This window comes from Polypterus senegalus, chromosome 4, assembly GCF_016835505.1.
Source record: "Polypterus senegalus isolate Bchr_013 chromosome 4, ASM1683550v1, whole genome shotgun sequence".
Lineage (NCBI taxonomy): Eukaryota > Metazoa > Chordata > Cladistia > Polypteriformes > Polypteridae > Polypterus > Polypterus senegalus.
Genome location: NC_053157.1, coordinates 222,239,848 through 222,256,453, shown reverse-complemented (window position 1 = coordinate 222,256,453; position 16,606 = coordinate 222,239,848). Strand labels below are relative to the sequence as shown.

At 40.8% G+C, this 16,606-nt stretch overlaps 1 protein-coding gene across 1 annotated transcript in view; it reads left to right on the top strand.

Annotated features, from left to right (window-relative positions):
- Positions 1-3,506: 3,506 nt before the first annotated feature.
- LOC120528037 (ecto-ADP-ribosyltransferase 5-like) overlaps positions 3,507-16,606 on the top strand; it is a 43,907-nt gene continuing 30,807 nt past the window's right edge. The window contains exon 1 of the mRNA XM_039752002.1: positions 3,507-3,575. The gene's annotated coding sequence lies outside the window, so the exon portion shown is untranslated. The remainder of the gene's footprint in view (positions 3,576-16,606) is intronic.

The window sequence follows — 16,606 nt, the reverse complement described above, 5'->3', positions numbered from 1 at the left end:
CCCTTTACGGCAATTTACAATAAACACCAACAACCCACAACAATAAACACTCACTATAAAATCGATGGAAAATGGCGACGGATGAAATGCAGTGATGTTGGTAGATAGTCCAGAGATCAGCACGTTGAATGGGAATGTAAAGATAGTCCTACCGGTATTTCCCAATGAACTGAAGATGGGTGAATGGGATCAGGAGCACTCCTTTCTTCACTGGACGGCAACAAATCCTCAGACAGTCCTCATGTGCAGGAAGACACCAGACAGACCACAGCTCAAAACAAGAGACGATCCCGGACAAAACAAGAATCCACAGGTATCAGAACGAAAGGTAGACAGACAGGAACTTCAGAAACAAAACACAAAATACTTCCTCTCTTTTGGTATCGCTGGCCCTCTTTTAAAGGTCACACTGGCCTCCTTGTACCCCACAGCCCCTACACCCTAAGTAGATGACCGATAAGAGCCACTGCAGAGACTGCTGGGAGTTGAAGTTTCAATTCCCAGTAGCACCACTTCAATCCTTTAAGGAGGAGAAGGACAAAAGTGCTTGAAAACTCTGAGCCAAAGGACAAATCGAGCATAGTTTCTTTTTATCTAAAAAAACTGATTAAGTTAAAAAAAGGAAGGAAAGTCAATGCAGGAAAAAAAGAAGAATAAAACATTTTCCTCAAAAGGAAAACCCTTAAGCAAACCACAGTTAAGTCCATCTATAATAAGTACCTTAAGTGAAGGAAGGTGCAAAGTCAAATGCAAAAGACTTACAAAATTATAAAAATAGGATCTGAGTAGTGTGGACCACCAGGGGGTGTACCAGACACCCTACCTGACACAGAGATAAGCAAGAGGCGCAAGTTCAAGCACACAAAGTTTTATTTTTTATTTTTCCTTGCGGGAAACGTCTTCCCCCTTTTCCCACAAGTATAACACAGTTCAACACTCAGCACTCTTCTTCTCTTTTCTCCTCCGTTCCTCCTGGCCACCTTTGTCTACTCCCACCCGACTCTGGCTCCTGGAGTAGTGGCTGCCAGCTCCATTTATAAGGCACCTGGCACACTTCCAGGTGCTCATTGATGCCTTTGTGAAGAGCTGCACTCAAGGGCTCAACAGCAGCTGCAGCACCCCCTGGTGGCGCCCACAGAACCCAACAGGGCTGCACCAAATTCTAGCTCCCATGGAGCCCTGCGGGAGTCCGAGGCACTGCTGAAACCCGGGGGGCTGCCACCTGGTGCTCCTGGGGAGGTAATACCCTGGATACGCTCCCTCCCCCGGTTCTTCCAGCGTGAAGGGGCCCCAGCTAGGCCAACCGTCACAGTAGCTTTGGCTTTAATACTGCTGGGCCTTGTACCCTAGCTGCCAAATTAGGTGGTCCTGCCTCCTTAGTCTTCAAATACAGGAGACAGGGCTGAGAACAAAACACAACATAAAAAAAAAATGAACAAGTAAAACCATATTAAATAAATAACGCACAGAGAGCATGTACAAAGCCTGAAAGTGAAATAATAACAAAATATATATAATAATAATACTTGCAAAACAAAAGAAATGGTTAAATAAATAGTAAAAACAACACTTGAGGCATGGAAAGAAATCTGGATTGAACCATGACCGATTATTGTTTGGGCTCTGAACCGCAGCAATGTATTTAAGTTTCTTAGAAAATCTGATGTGGTGATGTTTTACTTCAGGGTCCACACACTCAAATGGGGAGAGGGTATTTTGAAAGAAATGGAGCAGAACATTAGACGTAGTTAAAATACACACAGAAAGTCAAAACGAGAATCAACAAGCCAGAACTGAAACTAGGAAATCAGAGTCAAAGAACATTGCAAAAAAAGTCACACGTCTGGGAGTATGAAAAAGAAAGAACAACACAAAGTCTTTTAGGGAAGTATCAGCAGACTCAGGTGAACATATGGCTACCAATGCCGATATTTAAACCTGAAAGTAGGGTGAAATGACACCTTTTATTGGCTAACTACAGTAAATAGATTACAAATGTAAGCTTTTGAGGCAGCTAAGGCTCGAAAGGTACACCTTGCCTGATGAAGGGAGGGATAGATAGATAGATAGATAGATAGATAGATAGATAGATAGATAGATAGATAGATAGATAGATAGATAGATAGATAGATAGATAGATAGATAGATAGATAGATACTTTATTAATCCGAAGGGGAAATTCACATAACCCAGCAGCAGCATACTGGTAAAAAAAAACAATATTAAAGAGTAATAAAAATGCATGTAAAAACAGACAATAACTTTGAATAATGTTAGCATTTACTCCCCCGGGTGGAATTGAAGAGTCGCATAATGTGAGGGAGGAACGATCTCCTCAGTCTGTCAGTGGGGCAGGACGGTGACAACAGTCTGTCGCTGAAGCTGCTCCTCTGTCTGGAGATGATCCTGTTCAGTGGATACAGTGGATTCTCCATGATTGACAGGAGCCTGTTCAGCAACCATCACCCATCACGGATGTTAAACTGTCCAGCTTCATGTCTACAATAGAGCCTGCCTTCCTCTCCAGTTTGTCCAGGCGTGAGGCGTCCCTCTTCTTTATGCTGCCTCCCCAGTACACCATCGCGTAGAAGAGGGCGCTCACCACAACCGTCTGGTAGAACATCTGCAGCATCTTATTGATGTTATTAATTAATCTTATTGATCTTATTAATTAATACATAAAGACAAGAAAAAGATATAAATGAAAACTAAAAAAATGAATGAAAAACAGAACCATAACATAGGACTGAAAGTTCTGGTCACCCAATGTTAACAGACATCACTCACATCAAGTCATTCATGAAGAAGAGATGCAACTGACCCATAACTACATTAGCCACATAGTGTCTGCTACCTTATGCATCATAATTCTTTAATTCTCCATTGCAATTTACTACACGGTGGACCTTGGGTCATCTTTATAGTCATAGTAATAGAGACAAGTTTATGGCCACGTGTACATAGTACAAGTAAATTTACATTTGCATGCTTCCATAATGAAATGTTGTAGTTTACCACTCACAAGTAGAGGACTGGCCCTGGTAAAGATGACTAGGCAAAAAATATAAGAATGTGTATTGCTCTCTAATATTAGAACTAGAACAAAACAGCCATGCTGACTTGGTTCTGAAACATGGTCTAAAAATACTGCAAATTACAAATGCTAGAAACATAACTTAATATGGGTAATATGTTGCATATCTGGGAGCCTTTTTAGAAAAGGCAAATACTTCACGTCCCAAAATCTTTGTGTAAAAGTAATTTTCCATGAAACAAATATCTATGCAAATAGCACAGAATAGCACGTCAGCCAATGGAGTCTGCTGTAAGTGAGCCTGCACTTGATCGATGCAAAGGTACAGTATAGGAGGAATGCTTATACATGTGCATAAATGCGATAAGAAGTTGTTTTCCAGGAATTAGTGCAAAAAAAAAAAAAAAACAAGTAGGAAGATAGTAAGTCAGAGCACACGTCACCCACACGAAGGGTATTTGTGAGGCCATTTTGCAAGTCGTTCAAGCACTGGGAAGTCTCTCTTCAGTTTGAAGCTTATGAAGTATTGAAGATAGACTGGGTAGGGTCACTTTTTGTACTTTGTTGTTTTTTTATGTAAAGCAGATGTTAAAGAGATGAAATTATTTGTCGGGCGGCACAGTGGCACAGTGGGTAGCGCTGCTGCCTCACAGTTAGGAGACCTGGGTTTACTTCCCGGGTCCTCCCTGCGTAGAGTTTGCATGTTCTCCCTGTGTCTGTGTGGGCTCCCTCCGGGTGCACCAGTTTCCTCCCACAGTCCAAAGACATGCAGGTTAGGTTCATTAGCAATCCTAAATTGTCCCTAGTGTGTGCTTGGTGTGTGCGGGCTGGCGCCCTGCCCAGGGTTTATTTCCTGCCTTGCACCTTGTGTTGGCTGGGATTGGCTCCAGCAGGACCCTGTAGTTAGGATATAGAGGGTTGCATAATAGATGGATGGAAATTATTTGTCATCATGGCTTCACATTTGCCAGCATAAAACAAAAGCTAAGTCTTAATCTGTATAGCGATCTCTTTGATTTTAAGGTGACTAATTAATTAGTCTGAAGGAGCAAAGCATTTGAAATCAGGTCAGAAAATAACATATCATGTACTTACTATCACTGTTTTTCACTGGTAATTTTTCAGGATGTGCAGAATAAACTGATACTGTAAAGAGTGGTAATGATCTATAGGTAGACTCTACTTTCAATTAGCCATAATGACAAAGTGAAAAAATGTTTTCAGAAAGGTTTGCACATTTACTAAAAATCAAAAACTGAAATCTCTCAAGTATTCAGACTCTTTGCTTTGGAACTCCAAATTATGCACAGGTGTCTCTTGTTGGTTTTAATTCTCCTTGAGATGTTTCTAGAACTTGATTGGAGTCCCAATGTGGCAAACTGAATTGAATGGACATCATTTAGAAAGGCACAAGTGTAGCTGTGTATAGAGAGGGCCAATTCACAATTCCTTCTGTAAGTCAGGACAAACACCAAGGTATGAAATCCAAGGAACTGTCTGTAAATTTTGGTGTGTGGCATAGATCAGGGCACAGGGGTCAAACCATTTCTAAAGCGCTGCGTGTTCCCAGGAACACAGTTGTACCTCCATGATTGAGAAATTGAAGAATTTTGGAACCACCTGAACTCTTCCAAGACTCGGCCGTTCAGCCAAACTGATTAACTGGGCAAGAAGTGCCTTGGTCAGGGAGGTGACCAAGAACCCAGTGGTCACTGTAACAGAGCTTCTAATGTTCTCTGCTGAGAACCTGTCCGAAGGGAAAATCATCTCAACAGCACTCCATTAGTCATTTGTTTGTGGTAGAGTATCTAGACAGAAACCACTCTTGAGTAAAAGGCATATGACAGCCCACATGGAGTTTGCTATGTGGCCTTAAATAACTCTGGTCTGATGAAGAAAAAAATGAACTTTTTGTGGCAGAAGTCTAATGTCTGTTGAAGGCCAGGTACTGCTCATTACCTTCCTAACACCACCCCTACAGTTAAGTATGTTGGTGGCAGCATCATGCTACGGGGCTAGGGAGACTGGTCAGAAATGAGGGAAGGAAGAATGCGGACAAATACAGAAAGGCTCTTGAAGAAAATCTGCTCACCTTTCAGCACAATAAACAACCCAAAGTATACAGCCAAGTACTTCTAACTTGTTTCTTTCTGACTGTCCTGGTCCTGAGGATGGCCGGATACACACACTTCCCACTCAATCTAGTCTTAAACTGCCCAAATCCAGGTGTAGATAGATAGATAGATAGTAGTAGTAGTAGTAGTAGTAGTAGTAGTAGTAGTGTTTATTTATATAGCGCCCTTCACAGACAAGAGGTCACAGAGCGCTGAACAGCAAATACAGAATAAATACAAACAGTTGAAGGAAAAACATAAACAAAAGCAGTAAAAAAAAAACAATAAATAAACAAACTGGAACTATTTAGCACTAATTAAAAGCTTGTTTAAAAAGAAATGTTTTTAGTTGTTTTTTAAAAGAATCAACAGACTCGACTCCACACAGACAACAAGGCAGGCTGTTCCATAGTCTTGGTGCCACAGACTGAAAGGCACGATCCCCACGGGTTTTTAGCCGAGTGCGTGGGACAACTAAAAGGCCCTGTTGACCAGATCTTAGAGTCCGGCAAGCTGTATAGCGTTGGAGCAGGCTGGTTAGGTACTCAGGGGCCTGTCCATGCAAAGCTCTGAAAGTGAGTACCAAAATTTTAAAATGAATTCTATAAAACACTGGGAGCCAGTGCAGTGTGTACAGAATGGGAGTGATATGATCACTCCGGCTAGCACGAGTTAGGAGCCTGGCAGCTGCATTTTGAACTAACTGGAGGCGTGACAGAGAGGACTTGCTCAAACCTGTAAAGAGAGCATTACAGTAATCAAGCCGTGAAGAGATAACAGAATGAACAAGCATCTCCAATTCTGATTTAGAAACAACATTTCTTAGTTTTGAAAGATTTCTTAAATGAAAGAAACACGAGCGGCTGACTGACCGTACATACTCATCAAGTGTCAGGGACTGGTCAAAAATAACCCTAAGGTTACGTAGACTCGACTTACAGTAATAACAGGAGAGACAGAAGATAATTTTAAACTGATCTCAGAATGAAGAACAGGAGGAGCAACAATTAGTACCTCAGTTTTTCCTGAATTCAACTGCAGGTAATTACTACTGAGCCAGTCGTTAACCTCAGACAGACAATCAACTAAAGTGACCAAAGTATTAATTTGGTTAGGCTTAAATGAAAAATAGAGCTGTATATCATCTGCATACAGATGATACGAGATGTCTTTGAAAGAGTTAAGAATCTGTGATAAGGGAAGAATATATAAAGAGAAAAGTACAGGTCCAAGAACCGATCCCTGTGGCACTCCACATGTCAAAGGAGCAGGAGTCAGATGAAAAACCAGCCAGACCGACTGAGAAACTCCTATTTGACAAATAAGAGGAGAACCAGTCCAAAGCAGAGCCACAGATACCTAACAGCTCTAATCTATTAATTAAGATCTGATGGTCTACCGTATCAAAAGCTGCGGTAAGATCTAACAGTATAAGTACAGAGCACCTGCCTGCATCAGCAGCAATTAAAAGATCATTAAAAACTTTTAGAAGAGCTGTTTCTGTAGAATGTCGCCTCCGAAAACCAGATAGATAGATAGATAGATAGATAGATAGATAGATAGATAGATAGATAGATAGATAGATAGATAGATAGATAGATAGATAGATAGATAGATAGATAGATAGTGAAAGGCACTATACATATTCTAAACACTACGCAGACTCTAAACATACATTGGAACCAAATTTTTAAAGACTATAGTATTTGTAGGTGAAAAACATAAAACTGATATACTTTATTACTCCCTAAGGGGAAATTGTCTCTTTGCATGACCCACTGGAGGTCATCAGCCATACTAAGGGAAATAGAAGTTGGTTGTTTATTCAGTGCGTCTTTGGCTCGCAATCGGCCTTCTTATCTTCAGCTCTGCATTTGTCTGCTATTGATAAGTAATGAAGTGAATATGAAAAGGTGTGACTTGGCAGTTTAGGAGGCATGGTGACTTGCAATGAAATGCATTTTTGCCATACATTTTTCTGTCTATCCTTTTTTTGTCACTGTCCTAAGGGGAAACTGGCTGGGTTACTTCTGCACTTGTTTCTAAAGAATAAAATTATAGATATGGAAGGGGTAACCAGGGCAAAGAATGATGTGCCTCTACAGATTTCCCTAGTAAATCATCATGTTATTTTGCAGACTCATAATTGTTCTGTGTGGTGAGATACTTAAATGCCTTTTTTATAATCTTTTAATTATCTTAATCATGTTGTTCATAGTGTGTTCTTTCAGCACAGCAGCATCTGTCCTCATAATATAAATATAATATAAATGCATAGGAATGCTTTGATGATTTTTCTGAACAAAGATATTGTTGTAGCTAAAAAAACGTGTTACATGTTTTTTGTTCTGACATTGGTCACAATTTTGCAGAAGAAGTTTAAACTTCTGCCCCTGCCATTTGAAATGTTGTATATGCTCCACCTTTAAAGACAACAGCAGCAACAACAGCATTCATTTCTGTAGCACATTTTCATTTTATAGCTCACATTGCTTTACAAGATGTCAGACAAATAGTTACAAGAAAATTAGCAACGAATGATAATGAGTAAGTGATAAAAAAAATAAATCAATGCAGGCTTACATGACACGGATGTATATTTTGCCCACTGGGCTTTGGTTATGTTTAGATATCAAATTAATGTTTTGTGCTATTTTATTATTACATTTATATGATTCAAACTAAATGTAGTATTACTGTTTGGGATAATACTATATATTCATTTTAAAAATTGTAAACATAAAATTCAGTGCCTGAAACTGGATATTGTGACCTACCTTGTTATTCAAAAATCAGTGGTAACAAATAATTTAAAACTAATATCAAACAGCAAGTTAATATATTGCAAAGGTAAGGACATGTGTGTTACATCCACATTAGTACATTTTCATTTAAAAAATTATGTTTTCAACAAAAATGATCCACATCACTCATGAAAGTACGAGGGACGTTCAAAAAGTTTCCACACTTTTTTTAACTCAATTTATTAAGAATTTCAAAAACAAATTACATCATGGGTGGCACAGTGGGGCAGTAGGTAGTGCTGCTGCCTTTCAGTTTGGAGACCCAGGTTCGCTTCCCATGTCCTCCCTGCATGGAGTTTGCATGTTCTCCCCGTGTCTGTGTGGGTTTCCTCTGGGCACTCCAATTTCCTCCCACAGTCCAAAGACATGTAAGTTAGGTGCATTGACGAGTCTAAATTGTACTTGGGGTGTGTGTGCCATGTGGTGAGCTGATGCCCTGCCCGGGGTTTGTTTCCTGTGTTCCGGCAGACCCATGTGACCCTATAGTTAAGATATAGCAGGTCGGATGGAATTCCATCACTTTTATACATTGTCACATGACACTCTTAGACATGACCAATTACTACTCCTCCTGCCTTCACCGTTTCCAATGAAAATATAAAAGTACAGAAACTTTTCGAGCGTCCATCGTACTTACATCCATGCTAAAATGACTTAAAAATGCGTATGACGTAGTTGTCCCCTAACACTGGGCATGCGCAAGGCATAGACATCCTAAACTGGGCATACACTGTGAAATTGTGGCCCAATTTTAAGCCTGGTCTGCATTTGCCGACAGACTTCCTGTTTTATGTGCAGTATTGGGAGGGTTGTAACTTATGACTGGGCTATAATGAAGTCAAAAGAATTTCTGTCATAAAAGAAATTTCAGTCAGCTTTTGTGTAATGGAAGCTGTGTCACAAGCTGATTTTCTAATGTTGACATCTAATATACCAAAATTTGCTACCTGTCCAATTTTGCTATGGATCTCTGCTGTAGATGCCATATTATTTTCCTGGATCAGTGACCCTAAGTATTTGAAGTCCTGAATCTGCTTAATCTGGACACCCACATGGTGGACAATGGCCTGTGACCTGTCCATTGTCAGTACCTTGGTCTTGCCCATATTGATTTTCAAGCCGTACAATTGGGTGATATCATAGAGGATGTCTGTGGGCTCTGCATCATTGTCTGCGAAAACGGCATATCACCAGAAAACATGAGGTCAGTCACGAAGTGGTCCTCCTCAAACTGTACTCCACATCTGTCTTGTAATGCTTTTCTCATGATGGCATTGATTACGATGTTGAAAAACAGTGGAGAGACTATGTCCCCTTGGCGGACTCCAGTGGAAACAATCGAAATTTGGGGATGCTAACCAAATCTCCCCTTTTAATCGTCGTAAACAACAAACAAATAAAAATGAAAATTAACAAAAAACCGTGCCAATGCGCTATTCCCAATCAGGGATCCCTCTTTCTTTAAGTACTTTTGAGAGTCTCGTGCTCTGCCGTGTGGCTCGTTTGGGTCTTCCGGAAAAATACGCCTTTTTCTTAGTCGCAGCTTCTTTTATAGCGAAACTTCCAGAATGGGCGGGGTTAAGTGCCCTTACTGGGCAGCTTCTCGGAGCTGTGAGGGAAGAAGAACAACAGGACAAAGTCAGTAGTAGCCCCCCATCTCATCTTGGCAGGTTATTGCATACCATTCCCCGGCCTTTAGAGGAGTCCTCCGACGCCCATGCGTCATAGTTCATTTCGGATAGGCACCTAGCTGGTTGAATCACGGAACACTGTTTGGAAGAGTGTGATGACTTTCAGTGGCATGTCTTCACTCTCCAATGATCTCCTCAGGACAGGGCAGTAAACACAGTTGAAAGCTGACTTGAAGTCAGTAAATACGATGACGGTTCGCCACATTGGATTCTTTACTCCATTAGTTGACGAATTGCAAATAGTTGATTGCAGCATTCCCAGTTCCCAGTTTTTCCAGCCTTGACTGAACCATCTTGATGAAGACCTGGCTGACGATGGAAACGAGGCTGATGCCTCAATAGTTCTTGCATTCTCGGTTGCTGCCCTTCTTGTGGATGAACACAATGACAGCTGTCTCCATGTGACTGGTACCTTTTCCATGCACCAGATGGTTTGAAAGAATGAGTGAAGTCAATAGAGCAAGGTATCTCCTCCAGTCTTGAGCGCTTCCGCAGTAAACTGGTCCACTCCTAGAGCTTTGCTGTTCTTCAGTGATCATTTGGCTGCTTTCACTTTTTCGATCGTAGGCTCAGCATCAACCATTGGTACCTCGGTGGGATTAATTGGGGGTGGAGATGCTGGTGGTACCTGGGATGGGTTGTGATTGTACAGCTCATCATGGAATTCTGTTCACTGCTGAAGGCATTCAGCAGGTGATAGCATGAAAGTCCCATTCACTTTTCTTGATGTTTGGTCTTCCCACTCTGTCATCTGAGGATGTGGTACTTGTGTTTGGATGCTGCTTTTTCAAGATCAGCTGCCACCTGCTTTATTTATACCTTTCTCTCTGCATTCATCTTCAGTCGGACTTCTTAATTGAGCTGCCGGTAATGTTCATGGTTGACTAATTTTGTCAGGTTTTGTTTGTCCACCAGATTCATGCATTTGTCTGATATCCATGGTGGCATTTGAAAATGGGCAGGTGGGCACATTGGTTCGTATATTCCAGGGTGGTGTCGGAAATCCACTTTTCTTCTTCATCTACCTCCTCCAACACAGCCAAAGATGAAAAACAATTGGATAAGGCGATCTGGAACTACTTTTTGTGAATAGTGAACATCAGCTGCTTTCAATCCAACCTGGCTGGCAGAAATGGCATCCGTGGCTTCCACTTCATACATTGTAATCTGAGTTGCACTTTGGCACAGATGAGGTAGTGATCGGTTCCACAGTTGGGTCCCATCTTGGCACAGTCTTCCTTGTGTGATAAACAGAAGTAGGATATACTGAGGCATTGCCTGATGAATCTCGCTATGTGATTTGCTGTTTTTGGAGAAGTTGAAAGTGGCTGTTCCCAACTATCAAATTGCTGGATGCAGTGAATGACAGGAGGTGTAGGCCATTGTCATTGATCTCCACATGGCCAAACCTGTCCATCATTGCCAGACCTTTCCCTGCAAATGTGGGTGTTGGAATCTCCAGCCAAAATGTGGGATTGAGTCCAGCATATATTGAAGCTGGTTGTAGAAGTCACCCTTGGCTGGGTCTGAGATGGTGATGCCAGTGGTGAGGACTGCCAGGTGATCTGATATCGGTCGGAACAAGCAGCCCGAGTGTCTGACATAAATCCCACACCAGTTTTTTTATTTCTCACTGCCAGAGTAGAAGAGAATCATCATTTCATTAATAGCTGGTGGTTGAATGGTCACCGTTCCAGATCCGGCAACTCGCAGTTCAGTTAATGCTGTGATCAATATTTGACATTTGGATAATTCTCACATGGTGGTTTCCTTGTGGCAAACATGATGTGTGCTTTGAATGTTCCATGAGGTCATGTTATTTTCCATTTTCAGTTTGACAAATTACTTTCTTCTGCCAGTAGACTACTTCTCACCAGCAACCTGGGTCTCCAGTACTCAATTTGATCCATTTTCCATATGGTTTCTTGCCTGCTTTCCCAATTTCCCAGTTCTGGTCATCTCAGTAGGGTGATCACCATCCTCCTTTTGCAGCCGGGCTTTGGACCGTCCCTGGCGGAGTTTGTAGAGTGATAATTTTTAAAATATTGAACAGTGTGTGCCCAACTTAACTTAAAACACTGGAGCACACATGAAAAAATATCTCCACAAGCTTCATTGAGGACATGTTATTAGTTCATTTCTGGCCTGAGAGATATATTTGTTTATCTTATTTATATTGTTATTTGACCATATGATTGTTAAAATTGTTCCTTTTTTTAATCAAGTGTTCTTTGTCTTTTTGTAAGTTTGTTGGTCTTTTGGACGATTTCTATTTGGCCTCAAGACTTTGAAATTATCTCTTATTTTTTGACTTCTGATTTAGCAGACTTGCTTTTCACTTTTGTAGAATTGTATTTAATTTTTCTTCTTTCATTATATTTTGGTTTTCTAATGGATTATTTTCTGTATTTAATTTCTGATTTTTGATCTTTTGGGATTTTTAAGATTTTTGATTGTGTTTTGAGTTCTTTTGGAATTCCATTATTTACTTTAATAAATTCAATTAAATATTCATAGTTTTTTGTGCTTGGTCAGAGTGTTTATCTGTGATTTTGGCCTTATCTCTTGAAGTAATATATAATGATATAATGATGGTAGCAGCTTGGGCAATGGACCCTGCACCAGCCACGTAGCCTGCTAGAGCTGTAAATGTCAAGCAACTAATGGTAAAGAGTTGTAAAGCATCCTGATCTTGTAAGAGGTTTTGGATGAAGGTGTCAGCCAAATGCAGAATAATAACAACATACATACTGTGATGGATGGCCACCAGCACAACGCAGCCAGGACACCCAAAGACTGGAAGGATGGGGTAAGGCAGCTACTTTGGGACATTGCCTCCCCCAACAAGCTAGATGGCGACTTCCCTGTAGCAGAGCGGTGCCCCAGATTCCTGCAGGGTACCATGGGATCTGGAGTTCAGCTTCACAGCCTTGCTGGGTACCGTGGGTGCCAACAGGAGATGCTGCAGGGGAACCTGGGAGTTTTTATTGTTTGCAAAGCCCAGAAGTACTCCAAAGTCATGGGGACGGAAGCCCCGAAGTACTTCCGGGCTGAAGAAAAAGCCAATTCTCCATCTGACCTGGAAGTGCTAGCAAGTCACATGGATGGAAGGACAGAAGCAATTCCGGGCCAATAATTATATAAAGGACTGCTGTGAACCCAGCATGTGAGCCAGAGTTGGGAGGAGTAGGACAGAACTTGCTGGGAGGTGTGACTTGTGTTTGTTACTAGTGTTATTGGTGTTTTCTTGCCTGTTTATTGTGGTGGAGGTGCTTGAGGGCACTATTGCAGGAAGAAAAATATTAAAAGACCTTCTTGTTGCTTTTAACCTGTGTCGAGTCCATCTGTCTGTTGGGTTTAAAGCTGCGACAGCGACCCCAAGCTCTTACAATACATACAATTGGCCCTTCAGCCAAGTGGTCATCATATAAAGTTTTATCTATCTATCTATCTATCTATCTATCTATCTATCTATCTATCTATCTATCTATCTATCTATCTATCTATCTATCTATCTATCTATCTATCTATCTATCTATCATATAGTGCCTTACAGATATTTATCTATCTATCTACATTTCTCAAAACTGAATTTAAGTTTTCTACAAATAAAAAAGAAAATGAAGTAATGATGGAAGATGTTAAAAAAGCCCCTCATTAAAAAAATGTTTAAAATCTGAAGAATCAGATAAGCTGCATACAGATGCTAATTCCATGTCTTATGGAATTTTATAAAAATGGCTAAAATGTGTAGACTAATCATCCTTACTTCTGTCTGGTCTAAGATTTACCTACATGCAGAAATTGTGTCAAGACTTTTGTGTATGTGGTTAGCAGAGGAAGATTTAACCTTTTTCATTTTACTTTTTTGTTCAGCTTTAATGGAGTCCCTGTGGGCTGGGCATTACTGGTATGTTCATGACATATAAATGTACATTAGTTCAGTTTTAAATATATATATATCAAGCATCCTTCACACAGTATATATTATAAAGAGTCTGTTACTTACCTTACCTCTTAAGTTATAGTGACCACTAGGGGTTGCTCTTGAGCCAGTCCTAAACACAGAAAGACCCAGAGACACCACAGTTCAGTAACAGGGGGTTTACTGAAGGAAAGCATTTTGGGGGTTTATGCTGGGAAAAGAAAAAGAGCAAACACTAAGCCCCTAGGGGCCTGACTCTATAATATACAATACTTTGTCACCTGTTTACCATCCTCTTCCTTTTCCAGCTCTCACAGATAGCATCAGAGTTTCCTCCTCCTCTTCCTCCATCACATTGTAAGTCAGTCCTGACTCCAAGCATGTCAGCTGAGGGTAGGAGGTTCTTTTTAAAAGGGCAGCACAAGATCAATTCTGACATTATGGCCATTTGTCCAACTAATAGTTCAGGGCCATTTTTAAAATCCTGTGGCAGGCATGCATCTTTATTTTTAAGGAGCTAAGCATGTATATATTTCGCCAGGCCATGTCTCCATCCTCCTGTTCCTCCTGAGTGAGCTGGGGGGGACTACCAGATGGTCTTTTGACCTCCTCTGGTCAACATTAATATCCCATCTGGAAAGGGACGTCCAACTTCTGGAAAACTCCTTTGGCTTCCACTGGTGGTCCAGACTGACTGATATACAGGAGAAAGAAACCTCAGGACCCTGATGTCTTTAAGGGCATAGTGCAAAAGTCGTAAGCACTTTAGATAATTCAAAGTGGTCTGAGATGGTTATTTTATGTCTTCTGGATTAGTGTGTCAATAGAGAAAAAAACTATTTTCGAGTTCCAGACATTCCTTTTGCAAATAGTGAGGCGATGCAACAAGATATTTGAATGCACTTAAAGAAAGTAACCATCCTTGTAATTGAACACTATAATGTTTTTAGTCATACAGCCCAGTGTTCAATGAAGGTGCTAATGATCAATGACATCATGTGGAGGTTCTTTATAAAAGAAACACCAAAAAGCCATTCCTCAGAAAGTGGAAATATAGTCAAATGACTCACTTATGGCAAAAACACAAGGGCCGAGGTGGAGGAAAATGACAGCAAGTCCTCTGGACTGACGAGTGCAAATGTGAAATGTTTGGTTCACCGAAGGACTGGAAAACAATAAGGATGAATTGTAAAAATGAAACACAATGGAGGTTTGAGGTTGTATTTCTCCAAAAAGTATTGGAGATTTGATCCAAATTGATGACCCCATCACTGCCGGAAAGTACAGGCAGATTATTATCCGTCATGCATTACCGCCAGGGAGACATCTAATCGATTCCAACTTCATTCTGCAGCACGACAATGAGCTCAAACACATGAGCCAAATCATCACCAGACGTATGGCCGACAACAGAGCTCTAAACCACACCATCAGGCCAGTCTGGGATTACAAGCAAGAAAGCCAAAGTGCAGTGGAACTGACAAAACTGCATGAGAGTGAAGCTAAGGGGAGGCAAAGGGTACTCATGCCAGGAATTCATTTATGATTTTCTTTTTAGTTTATTTGTTTGTTTACTACACTTTATAGCAAGTTTATTGATTAATACAATCTGTTCACATCATTATTTTTGAAAACATTCTTATTCTTATGTCACCCAGACACACACACACACTGTTGGGTCACTTTACCATCATCCATCCATCAAACATTGTGGGAAAAGCAGCAGGAGGGAACATGTGGAGAACATGTGCAAGGTTTATGGATGGAAAAGCAATTTCCAGAAGGTGCAGGGGAAATAAAAAGAACAAACTCTAAGCCCCCTAGGGGCCTGACTCCACAATATACAATACTTTGTCACCTTGCTTACGTTCCTCTTCCTTTTCCTTGTCTCATCAATAGCACTGGTGTTTCCTCCTCTTCGTCCTCCATCACGTTTCAGGCGAGCTTTTGTCTGTTCAGATTCCTGTTGAGATTTTTTTTAACAGAAACACACATACACTGGAGGGTCAATTTAACATCCCCAACAGTAACCTAACCTTTATGTATTTGAACTGAGGGAAGAGCCCAATGGAACATGTGGAGAACTTGCAAACTCCATGCCGGGAGCACCTGGGACTTGAACCCATTCTCCTTCTTGCTACATACTGTAGAAGAAAGCCAGGGAGAGTCTTCACTGACAGCGCACCCTACCATCCCCAAGGAAACCCTACAGGGCTGCATTTCCATACCCCAACTCCCATGCAGCCCTGCCGGTATCCAGATTGGGACCCTACCTGAGGGAGACTGCCACCAAGAATGGACAGGGATGAATTGCTCTCCTGCTGTTCTGATGTCTTTGTGCATCCCAATTACGATGGGTATCATAAGGTGTTCCAGCCAGGTATTGCCTCCACTTATTTCATCATTCCATTATGGCATCCTGGCTGGATAAGGAATTTATCCTCTGTCCTGGGATGCCCAGTCAACCTCTGGGGCATCTACAAAACATTTTTATAAATCTCTCTATTATATAAAAAAATCTTAGGATGAGACAAGACTTTTTCAGAGAGACAAGGCAAGACATTTTCAGAGAGATAATTTAAAGTCCCGTGAGACAATGCTTTGTGCCAAGAGATGAATTGAAAACCTAACAGGTCCAAACGGGGATGGAAATAAAAGACAAAGAGTAGAAGACAAAGTAGAATGTCATTAAGAGGTTTCAAAACGTTTGTGTGATACACATGCAGAGCAGGTTAGAGATAATGGAAGTACTAAAATTCGAAAATCTCAAAAAACTGATAGTAAGGATTGCATTAGTGCTATAAAACAGAAATTATTCCTCGGTGAAATAACAGAACAATGAAAAGAGATCCAATATATGGACATAGGTGATATGACAGAGCTACTACGAATTTAATTTCAAAGATTCAAATTCGGTCAGGTTTATATTTATGATCACAGAGAAGTGATGGAATACAGAATCGAGAGAGTTTTTATCATGTTTATCCAAAAGCACAGCGTGATTTATCGCAAGCTGCAGAGTCCTCTAATATATATAT